Raw genomic sequence first — 25,799 nt, 5'->3', positions numbered from 1 at the left:
AAGAAAGAAAGAAAGAAAGAAAGAAAGAAAGAAAGAAAGAAAGAAAGAAAGAAAGAAAGAAAGAAAGAAAGAAAGGAAGAAAGAAAGAAAGGAAGGAAGGAAGGAAGGAAGGAAGGAAGGAAGAAAGAAAGGAAGGAAGGAAGGAAGGAAGGAAGGAAGGAAGGAAGGAAGGAAGAAAGAGAGAGAGGAAGAGAGGGAGGAAAGAAGAAAAAAGACAGAAAGAGGGAAAGAAGGAAAGAAAGAGAGAAGGAGAGAAAGAAAGAAGGAAGGAAGGAAAGAAGAAAGAGAGGAGGAAGAGAAAGGAGGGAAAGGGAGGAGGGGAAGGGAGAGAAAAGAAGAAAGGGAAATAACTAGCGGGTGGTTACTCAGTCCTACTCCCTCTTATTAAGGCATATTGGATTGTAGTGCTACTGATCTGGAGCCAGGAAGACCTGGGATCTAAATCCACTTCAGACAGTTACTAGTTGTACGCTCTCTGAGCTTCAGTTTTCAGATCTGTGAAAGGGGGATATAAGGGCACCTACCTCACACGGTGATTGTGAGGATGAAGTGTGATGATAAAACACGGTAACTTTAAAATACTACGTCATTGTGAGCTACTATTGCTTTTTAAAGCAATGATGTCCAACTCATAGAAATAGGAGCCATCAATCCACACATGAGGACCCCTGCAGGTCCATATTGCCATTTATAACGGGATGTTCTCTTTGTTTTACTGAATCTTTATTTTATTAAATATTTCCCACTCACACTTTAATCCACTTCAACAACACTCAGGAGTGCCATGGGCTACCTAGTGGTTAGCTTCTCTGCTTTAAAGCATTTCCAGAGCCTTAAAGCCCTCCATGTATGTGAGTGATGACTATCATATCAAGTGCTTTGTAAATCTAAGAACACCCAGGGTCCCTGGCACACACTGGACATTTACATGTTTGTTCATGGCATATAACAGATGAATATTAAGGGCTCTGCAAATGTTAACAATCACCCTAAATGTCAGCTGGTATCAAGTGAGAGGTAGAGTGGTACACTGCTGGGCAAGCTGGCCTCTGTTCACATCTCAGCTCTAATATGGATGGATGGGTTGGGGGGGCTTTATGCAAATGCCTTCACCTCTCGGTGTCCCGAGTGCCTCTCTCAGATGATCAATTATTGGAAGAGAAGATGCTGACCCACACCCTAAGGAGTTTCTTCTCTGGGAGCTCCCCCATCACAGTGAAATCAGAGTCAACTTTTCCTATCATTCCATAAAATGTTCAGAAAATCTGAATGCATTGCAGAAAACTGAACTTTTGTTCTAAAACCTTAATGCCCCACATAGGTCTACACATAGAAGCCATTTAATAAACGCTTATTGATTGGTTGATAGGCATGCAGGTGGCAAGATGGCGACGAGAACAACAATAGTATTTATATAGTTATGGTTTGTTTAAAAGCATTTTCCAAATCTTACCTCATTTGTGCCTTACAATAACCTATGACGTAGGGGACTACTTTTATCCCTGTTTTTGAGGTGAGGAAATGTGAATCTATGAAAGGGCTAGTGACTTACCCTGGGTCACAAAGATTAGAAGAGACTGAGGCAGGATATCCTTCCTAACAGAGGGGCAGCTAGGTGGCACCATAGTGCGTAGAGCAGCAGGCCTGGAGTCAGGAAGACTCATCTTAGTGAGTTCAAATCCGGCCTCAGACACTTACTAGCTGTGACCCTGGGCAAATCACTTTACCGTGTTTGCCTCAGTTCCCTCATCTGTAAAATGAGCTGGAAAAGGAAATGGCAAACCACTCCAGTATCTCTACCAAGAAAACCCCAAATGGGGTCACGGACAGTCAGGCATAACTGAAACAACCAAACCACAACAAAGTTAAGAGCTTATAGCCTTAGTTTACATCACCACTGAGATTTCTTCCAGCTATAAAGGTCATGACTTGGGAATTTCTGGTTTTGTCTTTGTGTTCCTGGCCCTTAGCACAGTGCATGGAATAGAACGGCTTGATACATGCTGGCTGAAATTCTAATTGTGTATGTGCATATTATACACTATATATGTGCACGTGCAAGTGCATGCATATGTGTATACTGTGTATTCATTTCCCCTCAGCGATGCTCACGTACACACAGTGGTCATACGGAAAGCGGTTACTGGTTCAAGCATGTGTGGAACTTAATGACCTTTGAGTATCCTCCCAACCCTGAGATTCTGTGATGTGGGGATATGAAGGGAAAGGCAAGGGAATAAGCATTTATTAAACATCTACTATTTACTCTCTTTAGTACATGTGGTAACCGAAGCTGAGAAAGGTCAAATGATTTTCCCAGAGATACACGGGGCAAAAAGAGTCCAGTGCCCAGGTTCTTAATTCAAGGCTCCATTCTTTTTCCATCACACCATACTCCCTATCACGTAGACAATGAGAAAAGTGATACAGGTTGCATCCTGAGAAGGAGGAAGAACTATTTGTTAATAAGAATACAGGATTTAGGGCTGGAAGGAATCTGGGCATCATCTGGTCCAATCCACTCATTTTACAGGTGAGGAAACTGAGGCCCAGGTTCCCAAAGGTAGAAAGTGGCTGAAATTGACTTCAAACCAAGGTGCTCTGACACCAGGTCTACTGGCCTCAGCATCCTGCTTATTGCCTATTCCAAGGAGCAAAGTGCCAAAGAAAACCAGGCCTTTGGTTGGACGTCTCCCTCCTCAATCTACTCGTTTTTTCAGCGTCTTGAGATATTTACCACTTGTGTTATTTTGGCTCACTTGAAGCTCTGTAAGGCGGATCCTCCAGCAAGCTAAGACACAAAGACTGTAAAAATATTGATGTAACTGCCAAGGGTACGCGGTATTTGACCTTCTATTAATAAAGGCAAATTATTGCATTTCTCTGATATTTGAGTCTGCCCAAGCTTTCCTTAATTCCATCAGTATTCCATCCCACAGCTACTGGGGCTGTTGGGAGCAAGGGGGTGGGGTGCGGCAGGGGAAGGACCTGGGGTTGGGTCTCTGATTTACGAGGTGAAATATTAGTCTGATTTGAGAAACTGAAAATCTGAGCGAACCAGGGAACAAAGTGAGACTTCCTGAGTGATAACAACCCCAGCAGCCTGACCAAAGCACGATAGAGGGGAACAGCTGCTCTAGATGAGCCGGGACAGTGGGATATGCAAACCACATGGGGCCACAGCCTCAGAGCAGGGCAAATTAAGTCCAGGTAATAAGGAAGGAGCCAGCCCTGGACACTGTCGGCCAGAGACTGGACTGGATGGTCATCCTGAAATTACAGAGCATGGGCTAGAGAAAAAGGTTGCCGAGGAACTCTTCCCCCACCCCCACCCCTACCATTTCTGAGATACTAGGGACTTAACCATCATGCAAATGACATGGCAAAAGACAGTTCTGTCCCGTCTTTGAGGGCCAACAGCAAGGGAGCTCTGATGGTCTGCCATCTTCTTACTCATTCTGGCTTCTTCCATTTGGTTCCTTTCCCCCAAGAGTTCCCCAAGCCATGTATTATTGATAATAAGAAAAAGCACTTTGAAATACCTCATCTGATCCCCATAACAACTTTGGGAAGCAGGTGCTCTGATTATCTCCATTTTACAGCTGTAGAAATGGAAGCACAGAAAGCCTGAGTGACTTGTCAAGGCCATATAGCTAATAAATGTCTGAGGTTGAATTTGAACCCAGGTCTTCTCATTCCAAGGCCAACGCTCCATCCACAGTATTACCTAGGTGCCCTCTTGCCAGTAATGATAAATATATGGCATTTTAGAGGCCATATTAGGGCCTTTATATATAATATAAATATAGGGCATTTTAGAGAGGAGTTCTTATTGTTATTGTTCATTCATTTCAGTTGTGTCTGACTCTTCATGACCCCATTTGGGGTTTTCTTGGCAAAGATACTGGAGTGGTTTGCATTTCCTTCTGCAGCTCATATTTACTGATGAGGAAACTGAGGCAAACAGGGTTAATTGATTTGCCCAGGGTCACTCAACTAGTAAATGTCTGAGGCCAGATTTGAACTCAGGTCTTCCTGGCTCCAGGTTCAGTGCTCTATCCACTATGCCACCCAGCTGCCCCCTTAAGTTAGTTACTCGACATCAATTAATTAAGTAGTTGAGACAGAAATAGAAACCATCTCTTAACCCCTTGTTTAATTTGCCTTTTTGGTTTTGCCCTCGCTTCAGGGAAATTGGAGAAGGAGGAGCGTTGTCCAAAAACTGAGGACTCAAGACTTGCCTGGCTTTATAAATACACACACACACACACACACACACACACACACACACATTTTAGACACGCTTTTCCTTTTATTCTTTTAAACCTGAAGAGGTTTTCTGAAGCTCAGATAATGGGAGATTTAGCACTACAAGTGACTTCAGAGGGCACCCAGCCCAACTCCCCCATTTTCCTGAAGAGGACCTGAGGTTCAGATAGGGAAGTGACTGGCCGAAGGTCAACAGGTAGTGGGAGTGGGAGTGTCAGATTCTGAGCCTTCGTTCCCCGGGGCGCAGTCCAACGCTCTTTCCCCTTGGTTACATTGCTTATCTTTTGTCCTTTACTTCTGGAATTCTGCCCATTCTGGGGTCATGAACCTGAGAGCTAGAATCACCACATAGAAGGTGCTTAATAAATACTAGTTGACTTGTTGGGAGATTGATCTGTACAAGAAGGCGCTTAGAGTAGATCACCTCTAAAGTCCCTAGAGGCAGCCAAGGTGGCCGAGTAGATAAAGCACTGGGCCTGCAATCAGGAAGACCTGAGTCCAAATGCAGCCTCAGACTAGCTGTGTGACCTTGGGCAAGTCACTTGACTCCTCTTTGTCTCAGTTTCCTCAGCTATAAAATGGGATTTTAATAGCACCTCTCTACAACAACAGGGTTGTTTTAAGGATCGAATGAGATAATACTTGTAAAGTGCTTGGCATAGAGTAGGCATTATATAAGTTCTTGTTCCTTTCCTTCTTCCCTTCCAGCTCGAAAATATACCTTCTTTTAAATAGGCTATAGGATGGTAGATTTCAAGATGGCCTGGACCTTAAGTCTAGACATTTTCCAGATTATTAGTATCTCAGGCAAGATCTGAATTCAGGTCTTCCCGACGGCAAGCATAGCCCTTTAATAACTATGCTGCTTTCATAAACTCCTAATAAATACACAAACACCTTATAAACACCTCATAAATGTGTATTGGACAGGAATATTTATTGGACTGGAATTGAGGACACTGTGTGCGTAAGTCCTAGCTTCCCCCTCATGTTCTAAGTGAGAAGGGGCAGAGCTTCTGTCTGGTCCTTGACCTGCAAAGCCCTTGTCAAAGGCCCAGCCTGCTCCACCTCCCTGGTCTCTCTCCCACTCCGTACCTTAGTAGGTGGCATCTCCAATGCCCAGAAACAAAGCAGCCCCTACCCCTCTGGCTTTCACTGGGCACACAGTGTGATGCTTGGCTCCTACTGTATTATGGTGCATGGTCAGCCCCCAATACACATTAAAGATGAGAAAGGAAGAGGGAACAAAGCAGTAAAGAGAGGGGGCTTTCAAAATAGTCGTGTCTGCCTTTATGGGAAGCTGTATGCAGACCACACTCCTCCTTTGAAAGACATTTAAATAGCCTTTTGGAGGATGGACATAGGGGGGTTCTTTGTTGAGCCGGAATGGATAAATTGTATCCTGAACAATGCACGTTTCTTTAAAGTTTTGATACAATACATGATATTGTGTTCTGGGGAAGGCAGGAATAAAACAACTGAACTTAAATTTTATTGCATGAATTCTGATTTTTTTAAAGGAAAAAAAAATAAAAAGAAAGGGCCCTTCAGAGCTGCATTCTCATCATCAAGAAACCGCACTGGGCAAGCTCAGAGTTTCCCAGCCAACAGCAAACACATCCAATCCCTGAGATCATTTTCCTGAAATAGAAGACTACATATGTTTCTCAAATTTCACATCAAGCCATGGCAGAACCCAAGCCGTAGAGCCGGACTGAGCCAGCCCTGAATTCGGGCTTGGAGGTTGAAAGGCAAGGGGTGGTAGGGGGAGGGATGGGGGTGGGGGGGAGGCAGGGAGAAGGAAGACGACAGCGATGGAAGGGCTACAGAGGCTGAAGAAAAGACGACCATTCTTCTCATTATCAGCCACATTTCTTCAGCACCATCTAGACTTACACCACTCCCCCATCCCAAATCATCCCACCCCCTACACCCCCTGTTTCACAGTCCTTGCAACAGGGCTGCTTATCTGCAGTCTCTACTTTGTCAAATTAAGATGCATTGCTTTGGATTAGCAAGACTCCTTAAATTCAAAATGACTTCATGGTTGGCTCAGAGTTCAATGTCTCCATGGCCAGATGCCAGGAACACGTCTGTGACAGCACCTCCCCTTTCTATACTGACCTGGATGACTTTTTTCATGGCTGCAAACTATCCCAAGACTGAACAGACAGGCTGTCATTGTTAATTAAAAGCCCAAACACCTCTCTCCAAAGGATCTCCATCTCAATATTTATGTACAATATCAGACTTCTCCCCAGCCGAGACGGGGGCCGATGTACTTGAAGGGCATTTGGAACCCATTAAGTTTTTGAGAAGATGGGCTGCAGGGCTCATAGACCCAGTAAAGCTGGAATAGTAAAGAAAGTCCAAAGATGAATGAGTTGAAGAGCATTTAGAAAGCATCTAGGGAGCTCTATTTTCTAAAAAGAATAGTATCAGTGCCATAATCAGAGCTGACACGCTTTCCTGGGGAATGTGGTTTTTGGCACAGCCTAATGATACAAGCTGACAATTTTTCATATTCAGCAAAAGGAGAGGCAATCTTTTAAGTGACTGAGGAACAAAAGCTTCCCTGGCTACAATTTCTTAAGGGTTTTAAAGAATTCTCCGCTAATGCCCCCAGCCCTGGTTTAAAGACAATAACAAAAAAAAAAATTCAATGGGACGTATTTTAAATCCAACCCAAAGGAAACAATTTAATTCAGGAAGCACGCGTCAGGGCCTACTCTCTGCTAGGCACTGAGGATGAAGGCAAACATTAACTCCCTGCCCTTGGGAGTTTGCTTTCCCCTACTGGGGAAAAGGATGACAGTTAAGCAGATACCAGTCATTTCAAGAAAGAGAGAGCATAAAAATTAAAAAACAAAATTAGGGTTGGAGTGAGAAAGGAGGAAGTACCTGAACTTTGCTTTGAAAGGGGCTAGGGATGAATCAATCTATCTAATAAGGGCCTACTAGATGCCAGGCACTGTGCTAGGCACTGGGGATTCAAAGACACACAACGACATTATCTGCCCTCAAGAGGCTTATATCATATTAGCAGAAACCAAGTACAAATCGTTGTTCGTGCTTCGCTCTCGAAGAAGACCAGTGACATCAGCAGGGCGACGTCAAGACTTGCAAGTGGATTAAATTTAATTGAGGCAAAGCTGTGCAAAGTCAGAACTCCAAATGTAAGGGGCCGAGAGGCAGTGGGGTGCTGGCTCTGGATTCAGATCTTAGCTGCTTCACTTAATCCCTGTGGTTCCTCAGGCATTTCCCAACCATTCTGGACTTCACTTTCCTCATCTGTAAAATGAGGTGTTTGGACCCCGTGGCCTCTGTGGTCTCGTCCAATTCTAAATCTATAGTCCTCTAGTAAATACAACATAAAACAAGGGAATTTTACAAAAAAAGGCAGCAGCAAGGGATAACAGGTATAGCTTTACATAGAAGTCATGAGGTAGCTTTGAAGAAAGCTCGGGATCCTACCAGGAAAAGATGCAGAGAGATCACATTCAAGGGAAATGGAATATTGCCCATGTAAAGATATAGAAGCAAGAGATGGAACATCACGTACCAGGAGAGATATGGAATAAAGTTGGGAAGCAGGAAATGTGGCTCCTGCTAAGTTCAACCAGAAGGTCTGATCAGTGCCTACTTTAATTTGTAGCTGTTTTATGAGCTATTAGCTCCTTGTTGACTTTGTATTCTGGAACCTTCCATGCTGTGGGTTCTTGGGGCATATTAGATTGAGGAGAGCAACCATAGTAATCACTCATGAGATCCTCCCCTCCCCCACTCCACAAAAAAAGAAGAGGTTCTAGTGGCTCTTTATTGCCTATGGGATCAAATATAAAACCCTCTGGTGGATAGAGAAAGCCCTTCCTAGCCTGGCCCCCTCCTACCTTTCCACTCTTCTTACACCTTATTCCTCCTTACATACTCTTTGATCCAGTAACACTGGCCTTCTGGCTATTCCAGGACAAGAAACTCCATCTCTCAACTCCTGGAATGAAAGAAATGCTCTCCCTCCTCAACTCCTCCCACTGGCCTCCCTGGCTTCCTTTGAGTCCCATCTTCTACAGGAAGCCTTTCCCAACCCATCTTGATGTTACTGTCTTCCTTCTGTTAATGATTGCCTATTTATCCTGTACATAGCTTGTTTGTACATATTCATACAGGGCAAATAGGTGGTGCTGTGGGTAGAGCACTGGGCTTGGAATCAGAGGAAGAACCCTTTTCATGAGTCCAAATCTGACCTCAGACACTAGCTATGTGACCCTGGGCAAGTCATTTAACTCTGTCTCAGTTCCTCACCTGTAAAATGAGCTGGAGAAGGAAATGGCAAATCAGTCCAGTATCTTTGCCAAAAAAACCCCCAAAATGGGGTCATGAAGAGTCAGACACGACTCAACAACAAAAATATACACATGTTGTTGCTTCTTGTCTCTCCCTTCAGATTGTGAGCCTCTTAAGAGCAGAGACTGTCTTTTGCCTCCTTCTGTATCCTTAGCACTTAGCACAGCACTTGGCACATAGTAGGCTCTTAATAAATATTTATTGACTGACTGATTGACTTTCCAGACACATTCCTATAGATTCCACGTCTTCTGAAGGTCACATTACAAAGTCTACAATGCAAAACCATTGAGAGTGGAAAATTCAATGAAGAATACTCTCCAAAAATGTTTTAGTTTTCCTTTCTGTTGCATCAGTAGCTTCCAAGATTTGGGAAGGAATGCAGTGCATAGAAGGTAGAATAGTTTTTGATATTCTTAACTCTATAGCATTCATCAAACTCAACGACTCCCCATGAATCAAGGATAAAAACACACTTTTCAGCCTGGCAGTGAAGCCTCCGTAATTCGACTTCCACCCTTGTCTCCTATTATTCCCCAATGTGAACTTTATTTTCTAGCTAAAGTGGACTGCTCATTGCTCCCCAAACATGGCCCTGAAGCTCTGATCACCAGGAATTTGGAGAAGCTGCTCCCTAAGCAAGACATGGGCTCGTCCTTCACTTGCACTTCGCAGAATCTGTCTACCCTCAGTGCTCAGCTTATTGCACAACTGCTGCTGATGGTCCAGAAAGCCAGCCTGGCCAAAGCAGCAACGTCCCACTGAGGGAGACAGAGGAGCTGGCATGGCTCAGGTGGGTCAACACACTGCTAAAGTCGAAGCGTCGTCACCAGCTAAATGATCGTTTCCCTTCGTATCCCAGAAGAAGAAGATCCTGAGAATGCTGTTCTCATCTGGCCATCCCCGCCACACAGCCCACTTCAAGCCTGACCCCTGCCACCTTAATCAAGAGAAACAGTCCCTGTAAAGAACCCACCAAGCGACTGCTTCTCCTGGTGCTAAAGCCGCCACCTCCTCAGCAGCCACAGCTACTGAAGACACAGAAAACAAAGTTCTTACCAGCTAAGTCCTTGGCACTGTAAAATGGTTCAAAATCACAACTATATATTGTGTTAGCAATTTTAATGACACTAAAGAGGATAGGTCACCAGCTGCCTGTGCACTGCGTGCTGAGGAACATGGAGCCTTTTTCTGCCTATAGATATAGGCAGCCTTATAGCTGACCACACCCCTCCATATATCTTATCTCTCCTCCTATCCTAATGTGACCTCCTGGAGATCAGACTGTCTTATTTTTCTACCTCTATCCTCAGCACACAGCACAATGATTGTCACCTAGGAAGTACTTAGATGGGGCAGCCCCCCTCTATCAGCTACTTGACTCATTATGTTATTAATTCTTATCCCTGGTTCAAAGGCAGTCAAGAGGGTATATCTGGATATTCCGTCATAAATAGATGTAAATACACCATCTCTTTCATTAAAACTCTTTTTTGTTAATTCAGAGCCTCCTGTCCATTGTATGAATTGTTAAAACAGAGAAATCATTTTTCCTATACTCTTTCACCTATTAACAATATCATCATATTTCTATAGCATTTTAATGTTTGCAAAGCATTTTGAAAATATAAAGTATTCTAAAACTCTTAGTGAAGTTCTAAGCTTTAATAAGTTCAAACCTGTACTGAGAACCTGTAGTTTCTCATTTGGTCCTCACAACGAGGAGACCGAGCCAGAGGTCAAATGACTTGCCCAGGGTCATAAAGCTAGTAAGTTTCTGAGGATGAATTTTAATTCAGTCCTTGCTGAATCTAGGTCCAGTACTTTATCCACTGTATCAGCTAGCTCTGTGTGTATGTGTATGTATATGTGTATGTATGTATGTATGTATGTATACACACATATACACATTTATATATACAAGTCAATCTGCAACGGATAGAATGCCAGGCCTGGAGTCAGGAAAACTCATCTTTATGAGTTCAAATCTGGCCTCGGATACTTAGTAGCTATGTGACCCTGGGCAAGTCACTTTACCCATTTGCCTCAGTTCCCACATCTATAAAATGAACTGGAGAAGGAAATGGTAAATCACTACAGATACTGGAACCCCAAAACCCCAAAAGGGCTCACAAAGAGTCAGACACAACTGAAAAGACTGAACAATAACAACACATATATTTATATTAACATGTATGTATATTAATATGTATACATTAATTGTATATATGTATTAATATATGTGTATATATTAATATGGATATTAATACATATATTTACACTCCCAGCATCCTAGTCTGTGTATCTACATATGTATGTGTACCTTCATATGTATATTAACACACATACATTTTCATTCATAGTCTATATATGTACATGTACATGTATATACTAAGGTGTGTGTATTTATACACACTTAAGTGTCCTAGTCAAATAAGTAAGCATCATTGTGGCTGATCTACTAACAATGTAACAGATAATTCAAAAATATATTTCAACAACATATTATAATGAGGGGCCCAAATCCCCTCTAATGATAATAGCCCTACCAAGTAGTTCCCAAATCTGGAAACATAGTCTCACATTGGACTCTCCCAGTGGCAGTTCAAGGGATTTCTCATAAACTCTCTTCGTAATGTGTCTTTGCAAGAAAACAGTTAAATTCAATGTTTCAGAACACATATTTTCTTAGACCTTTACCTGAAACAGTCTCTGTCTCTCCTCCAGCCAGGATAGTTAACCACATCTGGGGAATGATAGTTAAACTCTCATTCTCCTCACAGACTCATTACATATAGGAGGGTTCAACTGTTAACTCCCCAAGATTTCATCCTTTCTTAAAGATACAGTAATAATGTTTACGGTCTCTGCAGGAGGTCCCATTAATTCTGGCATTCCACATACTATCATAGATCTAGGGCTGAAAGAGAACGCAGAGACCATCAAACACATCCCTATCCCCACATTTTTTTTTTGAGGCAGTCAGGGTTAAGTGACTTGCCCAGGGTCACACAGCTTGTAAGTGCCTGAGGCCAGATTTGAACTCAGGTCCTCCTGACTCCAGGGCCAGTGCTCTGTACCCACAAGTTTTTAAAGGAGAAAACTGAAGCCCAGAGAGATTATGTTTTGCCCAGGACTAAGTAAGAAGAGTCAGAGGCAGAATTAGATGCCAAGCCGTTAGACTACAGACCACGTGGCCTTTCTATTACACCACAGTCTCCCATTTTCTTTGTATCATAATGGATCCTCAATAAATATTTTTTGATGAAATTAAATTGAACCAGTATACACGGAGACAGACATTAGACGGGCAAACAAAAATCTTAATTTGAAACTCTATGCCCACCTGCGCAAGCTCTCTGCCCCCTCCAGGTGTGATCAGACCAGACAAAGAGGGAAACAGGATGAACAACGTCTCAGTGAAGATGTTAGGCCCTTCTCTGTGCAGCCCCAGCTCGAAGGAGCTTTTCTGTCTATCACATCATACAGTAGGCTTCTTTTTAATGAGTTGCAATCTGCACCAATGAAGTAAACACATGAGCTGATGAGACGAGAGATTCATTGAAGTATTAACATAACATCTTTTTTTTTTTTGGATGGACAATTTACAATGTGAACTCATGGAACTTATTGTGAATAGCACCTTCTAAATCAAAGGATTATAAAAGCCTAGATGCAGCTGATGGTACAGCAGATAGAGCCCTGAGCCTAGAGTCAGAAACACCTGAGTTCAAACCCAGCCTCTAGCACTTACTATCTGGGTGACCCTGGGCAAGTCACTTAACCTCTGTCTATCTCAATTTCTTCAATTGTGAAACATTTCTAATATTGTGGGAATAAAATGAAATAATGTCTGTAAAGCACCTGGCACATAGTAGGTGCTTAATAAATGCTTATCCCCTTCCCTTTCAAGATTTAGACTAGGGGTGAACTTCAGAGGCATTTTAATTTAACCTCTGTATTTTTCAAATGTGGAACCTGGGGGCAGCTAGATGGCACAGTGGATAGAGCACTGACCCTGAAGTCAGGAGGACCTGAGTTCAGACCAAACACTTGACACTTACTGGGCAAGTCCCTTGACCCCAATTGCCTAAAAAAAATGTGGAATCTGAAGCCCAGAAAGGGTAAATGATTTGCCTAAAGTCACAAAAGTCTAAATTTCTAAGCCAGGTCTCCTGACCCCAACTCCACTAATTTTCACCATACCATTTCCCTCACATGAACTTTAAACCAAGTCTCCACTCTGCTACCAAACAAATCTATTTTCAACATAACTTTTTTAAACAGAACTTCAACATAAACATATTTTAAACAGGACTTCACAGTTTCATCAATTAAGAGCTGAAAAAGGGTATTAATATTTGTCCTTTGAAAATTTCATCTTAGATTCAGTCAATAATTCTCACCCACCGAATCCCTTTGTAGACCTGGATTCTGTCATCCACTATATGAGCTATTCCCACCAGCTTGGGGGCAGCTGCAATTTTGTTAAGTATGACGTGTTTTCACTTATGTCATTCATGATACCATTTACTAGGATGGATAAAAGGACAGAGGCTTGTGACACGTCAGAGAGGACATTGCTCCAGGATGACAGTGTTATGACAATCACTTATCTTGGGGTATAATGGTTTGGACAGCTTCGAATCTTTTATAATAAGTTTTTATTGATATTTATTTTCTTATAACTTCATAATTATCTCCAGTATCTTTCCCCCTCTCCTTCCCAGAGAGTCATCCCACATAATAAATAGTATTTTAGAGGAAAAAAATCAATAAAACTGAGTGATACTTTGCAAAAGTCTTACAACATATGCAAGTGTGAACCTCCCACCTCCACAAAGGGGTGGGTTGGGGCATACGGTCTTAAATCTCTCAACTGTACTTTCAGCCTATGCCTCCATTTTACCAATAAGAAGGAAGGATGGAAAAAATGGAGGAAGGAAGAAAGGTGGGAGGGAAGGAGAGAGGAAAAGGAGGGAAGGGAAATGGGAAGGAAAGTAGAAAGCAAGGAGGGAGGGAGGGAATGAGGGATAAAGGAAAGGAAGGAGAGAGGGAAGGAAGGAAGAAAGGAAGGAAGAAGGGAAGAAAAAGAGGCAAGGAAAAAGTGAAGGAAGGAGAGAATGAGGGAGGGCAGGAATGAGGGAGTAAAGGAAGGAAGGAGGGATGGAGAAAAGAGGGCAAGGAAAGAGGGAAGGAAGGTAGAAAGGTTGGAGGGAGGAAGGGAATGAGGGATAAAGGGAAAGAAGGAGGAAGAGGAGAGGAGGGATGGAAGGAAGGAGGAAAGAAAGGACATGTTTCAAATGTTTTTGAAGGAGGAGGCAAGGTGATACAGTGAATGGAGTGCTGGACTTAGAGACGTGCATTCCAATCCTGCCCCAAAGATACACCTGATCTTGGACAAGTCACATAACCTTGCTCAGCCCCAGTTTCCTGCTCTGTTAAATATATATGATAATAACACTGAGCCCCCTGGATTATTGTGAAGATCAAATAAGATAACATGTCACGGGGCTTTGATAACCTTGAAGTGCTACATAAATATTTGCTAGTATTATAATTTCCATCAAAAAGATGACATCCTCTTCATCATGATTATCATCCCATCTCACAATTATCTCGTGTTTAACTTTTACAAAGACCTTTCCATGTATTGTCTCATTTGATTCAATCCTGTGAGGTTGGTTCCACAGAAATCATTATCACCATTTTACTTTGATCCTAAGAGAAGTGAAGTCATTCACTCAAAGTCACGAAGCAGGAAGCTTTTTTACAGATGAAGAAACTGAGGCAAACAGGGTTGTGACCGAAGCAGGAGTCAACCTACGTCCTCCTGATGCCCAGTCAGCTGTCTCCACTCTTTACACTTCATACAGCCAAATTAAAGCTAGGCTGCAGTGCAACACTGGGAATCCATGCATAGAGGCAATCTCAAAGAGATCTGGATAAATCTGGATACATCTCCTCATCCAAATGAAAATAAAAAGTGTCAAAGCCCTGTTAGAGTTATCCATCAGTGAAGAGTACCTAGTACCACCAGATACTTGTTGCTCTTCTGCTCCTAATCCCTCCCATCACGGGAAGAGGAAAGGCTCTTTTTTCTGTCTAGTGTAGAGTGATCATAAACTTATTTTCGAAGGAAGTTTAGTACTAGTGGGTCATCCCCAAAAATGAAAAATTGGGGGAGGAGAGATTGCATGAATCATTCTTCCTAGAAACCCTGCTGTGTTCCTGTTTCTCAGAAGTCATTCCCCCCAAAAGAAGGCTGTGGCTTTTTATCAACTTACTTCCACATCCACATTAAGGCTCTGAACAGTCTGATGGGGCAATTTCACCCAAGGCTTTAACAAAGAACGACCTTCCTTTCTAGGAAGGGCCTGAATTCAGTCAAGATGTACTTTTGATTTCCAAAGAGAAGGGGAAAGAAAAATAAAAGGAAAAGAAGGAGGTTAGCTTGATCCTGAGATTGTGGAAAATAGTATAGGCAATCTAATAAACTAGCTCCAAATTTAGAAGGCCAGAGATTTTTTTAATCTTTCTTTAAAATAGAGAGAAAATATGCTTTGTTAAGTGCTCCGAGGACACTAAATAGTCATAAGAAATTTCCCAAGTCTCACGAATTTCAAGATTTTCACCCAAATTTTTTTTCCAAAAAAGATTTATATGTAAATACTACATGAAACTTAAACATTGATGCCTTTTTGGAACTGAAATTAGGGTCTCCCAGATCAGAAAGTAGGAACTGAAAGGGACCTTTGAGGTCATCTCTCTTTCCAAGCCAATCACACATTATGCTTTCCCCCCCCGACCCCGCTCTATATTCTAGCCTAAGTGGTCCGTTTGGGGTTCCCCATATAGGACAGGACATGTCTTCCCTCTGTCTTTTCACAGGTTGTGCTTTCTTCCTGGAATATTCTCCTTTCCTCCCGCTATCTCTTGGAATCCTATGCCTCTTGCTCAGCTTAGCCCAAGAGGCCAGTCCTAATTCCCCTAGATGCCAATGTCCCCTTTAGTACAATCAATATATGTGCATGCAATATGTATATCTATGATTATACATGCATACATGCAAGTATATACATATATGTATGTATATGTTCATATACTGTAAATAGATACGGCATATACTATATTCCATATATTCATATGTGTATATATTAATAATATTAACAGTTAAGATTTATATAGTACCTACTATGTGCCAGGCTTTGTGCTAAGCACTTTACAATTATTATTTCATTTGATCCTCACAACAACCCTGGAAGGTAGGTACTCTTATTATCCCCATTTATAGATGAGGAAACCGAGGCAAACGCGGGTTAAGTGAGTTGCCCAGGGTCACACAGCTAGAAAGTTTCAGAGGCTAGATTTGGACTCTAGTCTTCATGATTCCAAGCCTGACGCTCTGTTCACTGTGCCACCTAGCTGCTCCACACTTGTATATACATATACAAATGTATATAGGTATACATACATAGAGCTTGTATTTATCTGTGAACGTGTTGTCTTTCCCCTCGTAGTATGTAAGTTCCTTACATTCAGGGACCATCCCTATTTTTGTTGTTCATCTTTCACTTTTGAAGAGGACCGATAGTATCACAGATGATGTTTTGACTTGTGAGTGAATTAAATTTTCACAGAGCTGCAAAAAGTTGTCAGCCTTACTCTCTTTTCCAGAGTCATTGAATTCCGGTGACAAAACAAAAGTCATGATGACTGGTGATGGCCTAGGATGCAGTGGATGGCCTTGGTGTCTTTCATGCCTGACCAAGCTCTAAGTACTCCACAGCGCCATCTGTAGCTGCCTGCATGGCCGTTGGAACAAATTGTTCTCATCTGCCCATCCACCGGGGGACGTCTTCACATGCTTGGGGTAGAGAGCCCTCTAACTCCCTGGCGAGTTTGAGGCCTGTCAGTTACCCTCAATCTGGTTTTAGACTGTCTGCCAAGATGGCTCATTGGGGTGTGCCGCTGCACATGCTATAACTTCTTGGAGCCACAAAGAGTATCCCTGCTACTCTTGTAATTATATTCACAGTTCCTAGAACAGTGCCTACCACCTACTTATGGCTTGATTGATCTAGACTGACCTCCTCCTCTTAAGAGATTTAGAAACTAACATCCTGAGAGGCGAAGTGATTTGTACAAGGTAATAGAGTTAGAAGATGTGGGATCCAGACCCACAGTCTTGACACAAATCCTGAGCTCTCCCCTACACTCTGGTTGACTTGCAAATGCAAGGCCTAAAAATCCTATCTCACTGACTCTTGCTTTCCACTTGTGTTCCCCTAGGATCAGCTGATGCCGCTTTAGCACCTCCTGTGTTTTTTCTAAATGAGGCTATGTGATCCCTGACCCACTTTGCAGTGCTACATATGCAACTCTATGAAGACTGGTCACCCAACTAGGGTGGAGGGAAGAATGGTGCTTTATGAAATAAAGCATGCAGAACCTACCTAAATTTTGAGACAGCATGGAGTTGTAGAAATAGCGCTAAGCTGGAAGTCACATGGGCTGCTAGGTGGTGCAGTAGTAGATAGAATGTCAGGCCTGGAGTCAGGAAGACTCATCTTGCTGAGTTCAAATCTGGCCTCAGATACTTCCTAGCTGACCCTGTGCAAGTCACTCAACCCTGTTTGCCTCAGTTTCCTCATCTATAAAATGAGCTAGAAAAGGAAATGGCAAACCACTCCAGTATCTTTGCCAAGAAAACCCAATATGGGGTCATGAAGGGTCAGACACAACTGACAAGACTGAACAACAAGGAAGTCACATGATCACAGAATGTCAGAGTATAAAGGGAACTCAGGTGCCATCTTGTCCGAAAAGACTCTCTACAACATCCCCAATAACTAGTGCGGTGGATAGAGTGTTAGATTTGAAGTCAGAAAGCCCTGAATTCAAATCCTGCCTTAGGCTGTGTGACACTGGAATCTCTATTAACTTATCCGTAAAATGATAGGGTTGAACTGGATAAACTCTGATGTCCCTTTGAGCTCTGATCTTATTGAGCCTTTGAGCCTTTGCTTCAAGGCCTCAAATGAGGCAGAACCAATTATCTGCTAAGGAAGCCCTGCCAACTTTTGGAGAGTTCTAATTGTTGAGAATCGTTTTCTTATATCAAAGCTAAAAATAACAATACGTAATTTTCACCCATTGCTTAGATCTGTCCTCTGGAGTAAGGCAGAATAAGCCTAACCCTTCAATATGTGTTAGCTCTATAAATAGCTAAAGACAGCTATTAATCCCCATTCCCAGCCTTGTCTTCTGAAGACCAAACATTGCAAGTGTGGAAACTGAGGCATCAAGGAACAGTGAAAAAAAGCAATTGCTTTGGAGGCATGGAATCTGGGGTCCAGTCTTTCCCTTTGGCACTTACGATTTGTGGGACTTTTGACAAGTCACCTCAACTCTTTGTGCTCCATTTCTCTCCACTGTAAAATGAGGGGCCTGGACTGGATGACTGGAAAAAGAGGAATCCTTTGGGGAGAAAAACCCTGTGTGTGGGGTGGGTGTGGGAGAGGATTCATCAAGGATTCACATTTTTATTGACATGAGAAAATTCCAAAGAGAGGATTGCTCTGACTCTCATTACTATGGCAAAGTCCGGGCAGTGGCAAAGGGCCCCTGAGTTTCCCAGGAATGTCACCGTAGAGAAAACCCAGATGGAAGAGAAGTCCAAGAAAATCTGGACTCAGAGAGTGGGCATTTACATTCAGGAAATCAGTACCTGAAAGAAGCCAGTTAAATGTATCATTTGCAGGAAACATTTTATCCAGAAATCCTGCTTTGGATGATTATTAGAAAATGTATTCAACGTGAAACCTTGTGTGACCACAGGCGTTGTGTATGCTGAAATTGTGAACAATCTTTAATTTTGCCTCAACCAGCACATTCTCCGTCATCGCTGGTGGGTGATCCCAGACTGCTTGTTCTGGTTTTCTGGTCTCTGTGTTCATAATTCATCTTAACACAACACTCCTGTTTAATTCAGGTTAAATTTAGGGAGCTACCTGTTTCTTCTCACAAGTGACCTCCCTGGCTGCTATTGAAGCCTTCAAGTGAGGGGGAAATTTCTTTCTTAAAAAGTCCATTTCACTTTACGATAGCTGTGCTTATGAGACTTTCCCCTTCCCCCGCCTCCATCTCCCTTGCCTCAAGACTAAATCTACATGTATTTATCTTCCTCCCAGCGTTCCTTGTTCTATCTTCTTGGATGAAGAAGAACCGATCTGATATGTCTTCCATGTAACTTTTTTTTAAATGCTTAGAGAGCTCTCACAGTCCAGACAGATCTCTTCTCAAAACTAAACCACCTATGTTCATAGGAACATTGATTTCTATACAGAAAAGGTCCTTTGAGTTTGTCTAATGCCACTACTTTACTTTAAACTTAGTACTAGAAGAGTGAAATGACTTACTTGTCTATGGATACACAGGTGGTAGGAGGAGGAGTAGTAGTAGTAGTAGTAGTAGTAGTAGTAGGTGAGAAAGCTGAGTTTCATCTTAGGTTCTCTGACTTCAAACCAAGTGTCCTTTGTAGTTCAATAAACTGCTTCTTCAATTGATGGTTTCATGGCATGACTTCCAGGGTTCTCACCCTTCGGCTCAACTTCCTTCCCATATTCATGTATCAGGGAAGGCTGAGGAAGCCTAGGGACTGAAAGGATGCCCATGGTGACCATTATAGAATTCATAATGTAGTTCCCCAAATACTTACAATAGTCACCCTTAGAGACAGAATGTTATTTTATATAAATAGGACTAGACTTAGTCAGGAGGAACTGAGTCTGAGCCCTCTCTCTGACATCTAATGACCCTTTTCCATAGGCAAGTGGTACTGATTCTTTTTTTCCATTTGCAACTTACGCAGACACTATAGATCTGCGTCATTGGAGGGAACTTTCACACCAAGAAGTCCTCATTCCAAGGAAATCAGAAGAAGTAATGAGTAAATGTCAAAGCATTTAATAAACTCTTGGTGCCAATCAATGTGCTAAGCATATGGTTACTTCTTTGCATCAAAAAACCACACTGCTACCCTTCTTCTTCCATGCTAAACTACAAAACAGGGGCTGTGTCCAGTCATTCTGCTCTATATTTCACCACTGGACCCAGATGGCTCTGGAGGAGAAAATGAGGCTGGTGACCTTGAACAGCCCTTCCTCACTTAAATCCAATTCACCTTCCTGATGTCATGGCCCTCTTGGAGGACAAAGGACAAAGGACAACAACAAACTCCAAAACATCACCCAGAGTAAACAGGAAGATCCTTTGGCAAGGTGGGGAGTGATGATTTGTAGAATCCTCATCCCCCTTGGTCATTAAATGAGAGAGCATGAAATTTCTCAAAAGAACTTTTATTTTTAGATCCTCGGTAAATTCTCTGTTTATTGTTTCAGAGGACTGAAGTGAGAATTGTTCTGGTCAATTGTAAAGAAGGACTGTGTGATATAGAAAAGTTGGCAGTGCTCTCTGGAAAGGTTTTGCAAGAGTGGAGAACTTGCAGCCTTAAGGCCACATGTGGCCTTTTAGATCCTTAAGTGGGGCCTTTTGACTGAAGGAAGGCTGTACTTAAGTTTGCAATAGCCTAGAACACCCAAAATGTGTAACTTGGCCCGGTTTGGAAATGGATCCCACTCAGGACACTGAGAAGGAAGCATCTTTGACAGCACACAAGTCTTGGAAGGAAGCAGAGATCAGTTTGCCAACCAGAAATCACTTGAGGGGAAACTTATACTCAAAAATGATTCCACTATAACAAGCAAGTTAAGCAATCCTCAAGACCAGCTTATATCTGGTAGAACCAATTTCTCCAGTTTCTGAGTTTAAGGCAGTAAGCCAAAATAACCAACCAAGCAGTCTGATAGAACAGAAATCTTATGGATCCAACAGCAGGAAAACCACTTTGATTTCACAATCATTTGTCAGATAGTGGAGAAGTCCCCTGGGAGAAAAAGCTAATAAATATGTCATGTGTTGGAAATATTTTTTGGCTGACGAAAACCTTAATTCTCATCAGAAAACCCCAGGAGAAATAAAAATCATATCTATGATCACTGTGACAAATGGAGGACATTCAGGGAAAAGACACAAAATGTAATCTAGCGTGGCCCAAGGTTTGCTCAGAAATCTCATCTCAATGGATAACAAAGAATCCACATAAGAGACAAACTATACATGTGATCAGTGTGGAGGAGAATTCAAAGATCAATTAAATTTGCCTAAGTATCCAAAAGTACTGACAGAGAGAAAGCCCTATAAATGCCAAAACCATAGAAAAGATTTTATACATCAATCCAGTTTTCATAGGCGTCAGAGGGCACACATAGATCTAACCTCATAAATGGATTGGAAAACCATTCATAGATCAATTAAAGTAGTCTGAGCATCAAGAGAGAACCTTTATAAATGTAAAATTTGTAATAAACATATCAAATACCAATCAAATTTTAGTATGGATCACAAAATCTACCAAAGGGAAAAATCCTATAAATATGATCACTATGACCAACAGTTTGTTTGGTAAAGTTGACTCAATGAACATCATCAGAGAATACACATGGAAGAGATCCTACAAATATGATCAGCGTGAAAGGGAATTTGGTGATCAATCAAATTTACATAGGCATCAGAGAATCTGCAGTAGGGAGAAACCTTACAAACGTGATCAGGTTGGAAGAATGCTCAGAGATCAGTCATGTTTGGCTCACCATCATAAAATCCACGAAGGTGAGAAACCCTATAAACGTATTCAGTGTAATGCAAAATTGAGATATCAAGCAAGTTTTTATATACCTCATAAAATCTGCCAAGAGTAGAAACCCTAAAAATGTGATCAGGAAGGTAAAGGATTCAGCCAGAAAGCTTGTCTCACTAGTCATCAGAGTAAACACATGTGTTAAGGTAGTTAGTATACTAAAGGCATCATCCCAAGAATAGCCTTGAGCATTCATGAGTCCATGGGGCGAAGTCCAATATATATGATAAGCATAGGAGAAGAGTCAGCCTGCACTCAAATTTTTATAGATATCAGAAAATACACAAGAGAGAAACTGTAACACTCTTAGTACTGTGACAAAAAGTTGTCAGTTGAAAACAGGCCTTTGGGTTCATCAGAAACTTTATGCTAGAGAAACCCTAAGATCCCAGAGTACCTTGACTCAGAAATTGGATATTTGTATTTAGGAAAAGAATACAGGAAAGAACTTCAGAGACACCAGCTTAAGAAAGGGGCTGGTCTTGGGCTCATCATGGTTGTATTCTTTTCCTCAGGATGCTTTTTGAGTAAGCCAGTTGACCTGAACTGATTATGGTCATGTCTCAGACAAACATCCATCTGGATTTTATTTAATTGCAGAGGCAATATAGGATAGTGGAGAGAGGGACAGATTTGGGGTCTCCAAGTAATAATAAATGACAAAGGAGTTAATGTTCTCCCTCTGTGAAAGGGGAGTCATGTCAGGAACTCTCAATGATAAATTATAGCTACCAGCAGCGAAAGAATGAAGGAATAAGAACTTTGTGCCAGGCTCCAAGCTAAGGGTTGTTATGGTTGCTGTTGAGTTATTTCAGTTGTGACACCATTTGGGGTTTTCTTGGCAAGTTCATTGGAGTGATGTGCCAGTTGCTTCTTTGGCTCATTTTATAGATGAGGAAACTGAGGTAAACAGGATTAAATGACTTGTCCAGGGTCACATAGCTAGTAAATGTCTGAGGCTAGATTTGAACTCCAGGCCTGGCACTCTATCCACTGCGCCATCTAACTGCCTCTTGTACTAAGAGATGTGTATACAAATATAAATGGTGGGGAAAACCAGTACCTATCTTTCAGGAGCTTCTATTCTATGGGAATCTTGGGTCCAGGGAAGAAAGCCTTGGATGAGGAAGTACCAGAGAGGATGAGTTGATCCACAGGACAAATAAATCACTCATCTCTTCCCAGCAACAATGGTTCCTGTGCCCATAGAAAGAAATGGATTGTGGAAGAGATAGATGAAGGTGTCAGAACTGGAAAAGCAAAATAGGTGAAAAAACAACTAAGGAAAATTATCAGTGACCTTTGAATCCCCCAATCACTAACATTTTCATCATCATTTAGTCTTTTAAAAAATTATTCTGAACTTAAGAAATAAAACAAGCATTTCCATAACATAGTAGAATTAAAAAAAAGATGACAGCACATGTATATCTATTATGTACACTTGTTATTCCTTTTAAATATATAATAAAGTTATGATGTAACTTTGTTTTTTTCCCTTTTTTTCCTTCCCTTCTGCCTCAACCCTGGATATGGCCACCATTAAAAACAAATATATATGTAGGTATGTAAAATCACATTTTATATAAAATAAAATTTAATCTTTTAGAATGCCCCTTATTTGCACCATCTCCACCTGGGTCGCCTCTAATTCATCGAGGGAAGACAAGAAAGGGAAAGGAAGGGGAGGAACTAGGATGTGTCAGATGACAATTGCAGATGTAATGATAAAGTTCTTATAATGTTTGCAAGAGTAGACCTTAGGAACTGTAGAATATTTTATGGAGAAAGGTTCAGGAGGACCGAGGTTCTAGCCCTGCCTCTGACATCTACTGACATGTTCACCATCAGCAAATGATGCAGGTAATTCTTCCAGTTTGTAAATTACACAGATCTGCATCAGTGGGTGAATCCTCTCACCCAGGCTATGCCCATTCCAATGAAATCACAGGTACCTTTTGTATTAAAAGAGCCTACTGCTACCCTACTTTTTGCATTCTAAATTCTGGAATATATCACCCAGTACACACAAGAAGATTCTTTGCCTAGTTGGGGAATTATTTATGAAATCCTCACCCTCCTGGTAAATAAATGGAGTAGTTTGAAATTTCTGAACAGAACTTTTAATTGTTGTCCATCAGTGAATTCCTTCTTTATTGTTTCAGAGAACTGGACTGAGAACTGCCTAGTGAACCTTGAAGAATGATTGTGGTATTCACAATGGCCAACAATGCTCTGCTGGGAAGTCTGAGGATGAATGAAGGCAGAATGGGCTGAGAAACACAATTTCAGAATGACTGTAGGGACCCATATTAATAGAGTCTGTCTCAGGGGCAAGATAGGGAAGTGGGAACTTTTACATTTCCACTAGTGAAAAGTACACAATGGAATTTCCCAATAGCTTAGAACCCCAGGAGTATACCTTGCTAAGAATTGGAAACGTAGCTCCCTCAAGATGCTACAGTGGAAGCATGTTTGACAGGGTGACAAGTGTTGGTTAAGAACATGGGAAAGAAACCCTGCAAATGTCATAAGTGGACAAAGAATCATTCCGAAGCATCACCTCTCTGGTTGTCATCAAACTCACACACAGGAAAGACCATATAAATGTGATCAGTGTGATTAAAATTAATGTTGGCAATCAAACTTAGCTCATTGGAGTAGCCACACAGGGGAGACATCCAGTATGTGTGACCAATGAGGCAAAGGGTTTGTTTAGAAACATCAATTCACTGCATATCATAGGCTAAATCTGCCTATTTATATCTTTTATCCCTTTGTCCTAGTTTATCTTCAAGGCACAATAAGCAAAAATCTCATTCTTCTTCCATGTGATGCCCTTTCCAATCTTTGAAAACAGTTCTTGTGGCCCACAGACAGATCTTTTCTCAAAGTCATCCTAAGGTAGACAAAAGTGTATAATTCTATTTTGGAGAATTAAGTGTTGTTCTATACATTGTGCATGGGACATTAATTTTCAGAAGATGATAATTATTCTTAAATACTCTGAACTGAAGAGAACAATTAAAAACTCTCTTCCACATCTTAGCTTTTCAAAGGAGGCACCTTAGTAAAGTGAACCAGGCAAAGGTTCTAGATGAAGAGGTAATTAGTTAAATCCTCACTCTTTTCTATAACCCACTGAAACTATGATTACGTTAATTCTCTGGGCCACAGTTTCCTATTTTTTTAAATACTGAGGTTGGAATCAATGAACTTGATGTTTCCTTTAGGTCTCAACTATGCAAATCAACCATGCTTGAACACATTTACTATATCTTCCCCCAAGGAAGGGGTTTTTCCTCTTCAGTTTCAACATCCTGAATCTATTTCACCAATTATTGTATAGCATAGTCAATTGGCATTGCTGGTCTCTCCTGGAAGCTCCCGAGCTTTAAACTGTAGTACCAATAAAAGCATAAAGCACCGCAGCTGTGACCTGGCCACCTCAGATCTCACTCGATGAACCCTAATATCACCTAATGTCACTTTAGTTTTTTGGATTCCTTAGTGCACCATTGACTGATATTGAGATTGCAATATATTAAACCCCCCCCCCCGAATGTGTTGCAACCAGCTGTATATTCATGACTGACACCTTATACTTTTGAAAATGTTTGGAGTCACAGTGCAGAGCTTACTTTTAATTTCTATCATAAATAACCTATCCTGGTGATCATTAGAGAATCAGTCATTATGGAATAATTTGTGAGCTACTGCTCCCAAAATTATTAGAAATGCAGCAACATAAGCCTGTATGTGGACCAAGCCCCTGGTAACTCACTGATTACGTCTTCTCAGTTTTCATCCAGAACTTCTTAGGTGAGGTGGTTAAGATTACTGTAGACTTAGTTTGTATGTGCCAACATAGCTTCATGTTAGCACAGCCCATAGAAGGTGAGATTCTTGAGGACTGCTTAAATATTTATTCAGAACCCCCATTTTCCTAAATAGCCCAAGCCAATAGCAGGAACTTAATGAATGCTTGTTCTTTGAGGTGCTAATCTCCAACTCTTCTCTAACATCCTGTGCCAGAGAGTTGCCTGAGACACAGAGAGCTGAGTTGCACACAGTCAGAGACAAGACTTGACCCCATGTCTTCCTGATACCAACGTCTACTCTCTATCCACTGTCTGGATGCCTCTAAAGACATTGATTGAAAATATATGCCAGGGCAGCTAGGTTGCGCAGTGGATAGAGCACCAGCCCTGGATTCAGGAGGACCTGAGTTCAAATCCGACCTCAGACACATAACACTTACTAGCTGTGTGATTCTGGACAAAGTCACTTAACCCCATTGCCTAGTCAAAAAAAAACTTATATATGTGTGTGTGTGTGTGTGTGTGTGTGTGAATTACCACGTGGCCTTGATTTCTTGATTTCCTAGGCATGCCCAGAAACCTCCACTCAAACCTTCCCAGAATTC

The 25,799-nt window shown here is 41.7% G+C and overlaps 1 protein-coding gene across 5 annotated transcripts in view; it reads right to left on the bottom strand.

Annotated features, from left to right (window-relative positions):
* The window catches only part of FGGY (FGGY carbohydrate kinase domain containing), a 532,436-nt gene that overhangs the window by 398,513 nt on the left and 108,124 nt on the right, over positions 1 to 25,799 (bottom strand). The window contains exon 1 of one of the 5 annotated variants that reach the window (XM_027852832.1): positions 19,035 to 19,098. The exons of the other annotated variants lie outside the window; for them this stretch is intronic. The gene's annotated coding sequence lies outside the window, so the exon portion shown is untranslated. Of the gene's footprint in view, positions 1 to 19,034; positions 19,099 to 25,799 lie in introns of those variants that run through there. 5 annotated transcript variants of the gene reach the window in all.

The sequence above is a fragment of the Vombatus ursinus genome, unplaced genomic scaffold, assembly GCF_900497805.2.
Source record: "Vombatus ursinus unplaced genomic scaffold, bare-nosed wombat genome assembly UNPS02009824.1, whole genome shotgun sequence".
Taxonomy (NCBI): Eukaryota; Metazoa; Chordata; class Mammalia; order Diprotodontia; family Vombatidae; genus Vombatus; species Vombatus ursinus.
Note: the sequence above shows the minus strand (reverse complement) of the source record. Positions and strands in the feature narration are given on the sequence as shown.